This window comes from Schistocerca gregaria, unplaced genomic scaffold, assembly GCF_023897955.1.
Source record: "Schistocerca gregaria isolate iqSchGreg1 unplaced genomic scaffold, iqSchGreg1.2 ptg000205l, whole genome shotgun sequence".
NCBI lineage: Eukaryota > Metazoa > Arthropoda > Insecta > Orthoptera > Acrididae > Schistocerca > Schistocerca gregaria.
In genome coordinates, this window is record NW_026061740.1 from 2,420,440 (window position 1) to 2,421,175 (window position 736).

Below are 736 nucleotides of genomic sequence, written 5' to 3' on the forward strand. Positions count from 1 at the left end.
AACATACTTTGCTCAGAGACAATAAAAGTGTGTGGGTAAATACTTGAATCAAAACTGAACATGAATGCCCAATAATAGAGTTAAGTTCCAATATTTGCAGCTCTTGCTATGTAGATGAAGTTTACTTTTAAAAACAAGAGTAGAAGGCTTAGATATATCATGCAAGATTATTTATAGTGATATTAATGTAGGTAAGATGTAAAGAGAGAAAGGGGGGCAGGTTTTTTTTTAATTTAATTATTTTTGAAATATAAAGCCTTCATAGTTGTGAAGGCAAGATTTGTCATTGAGCAAGTAGACTGGTGCTGTATCTCTGTTGAAAGATATTTCAGTTCCTTCAAGAAAGTCAGATTTCTTGCCTGGTTCTTTTCTACACTGATTGCCACAATTCTTGCCCAGTAACTCATTCTGCAAAGTCAGATTTGTTTTGGATGTTAAGACAGAGTGCATCCCTGTGCTTCTACCAGTTTGTTTATTGCAGAAGTTTGGACATACCTGACTTGTGATATTCTTGCTTAGTGCTTTCAGTATTGTGTTGCTTGTGAAGAAGCTTATTTTTATGTCATACAACTTGAAGAGGTTGGCATGAAATCTTCCTTGAGGAAGGTCAGCTTATTACAAAGATGGTCTTCCTGTTTGTGGGTGGTTGGTTTAATTTATGTATTACAGCGGGAATGTATTCATAACTGGAGGCAGCTGATTTTACAATTTGTGTTTCTTTTTATATTTCACTTGT